This window comes from Geospiza fortis, unplaced genomic scaffold, assembly GCF_000277835.1.
Source record: "Geospiza fortis unplaced genomic scaffold, GeoFor_1.0 scaffold230, whole genome shotgun sequence".
NCBI lineage: Eukaryota > Metazoa > Chordata > Aves > Passeriformes > Thraupidae > Geospiza > Geospiza fortis.
Window position 1 is genome coordinate 459,490 of NW_005054564.1, and position 861 is coordinate 460,350.

Here is an 861-nt window from a genome sequence, read left to right on the forward strand (position 1 = left end):
GGGGGGATGCAGAGCTGCCCTGGGGGATGCAGAGCTGCCCTGGGGGATGCAGAGCTGCCCTGAGGGATGCAGAGCTGCCCTGGGGGATGCAGAACCGCCCTGAGGGATGCAGAGCTGCCCTGGGGGATGCAGAACCGCCCTGCCCGGCCCCGCTCCGCAGTACCCGGCCGAGACCCCCCGGGCACATCCCGGCGCTGCGGAAAGTGGGGCGAAAATTGGTCACCTAGGGGGAAAAAATAAATATATATGTATATACACACCCTCCTGGTCCCGGAGGGATATTGTTGGGATTTTTCTGCTGACGTTGGGAGTTCGCTATCGCTGCTTCTAGAGTGACTCTCTGTGAGGTGAAAGGTAACGCGATCGCCTCCCAATTCTATCTTTAGAAAACACATTCAATTAAGGTAATAACTTAAAGCTCATTAGAGGCACGAAGGGAACCTTCCCAGCGCCAAGCACCGATGGAAACAGCTCGGGTACCCCAATGGCGGGGGGAGGAGGGATGAGCCCATCTACCATCGACAAGAAATGTGCCTTTTGCTAAGGAAAGGCTTCGAAAAAGAGGATTTTAAAGCCACGAGGCTTGTGTGGTTTGGACTGAGCCTTGTGGACGAGCCGGGCATAAATCCTTGCGGGGTGTGAGATAATAAATAAAAATAAAGGAGAATACAGCTGAAATCACTCGGGGGGTGTTTTCCTCATCATAGGGCTGGGAAAATCCCTGCGGAATCTTCTGCTCCCCAAAACAGTGCTGCGGATGGGAGGCGAGATCAGCCTGGAAGGTGATGCCCGATCCCTCCACAACTGCCCAGAAAAAAAGAAAAAAAGAAAAAAGCGGGGGGAGGAAGAGGGAGCTGGATC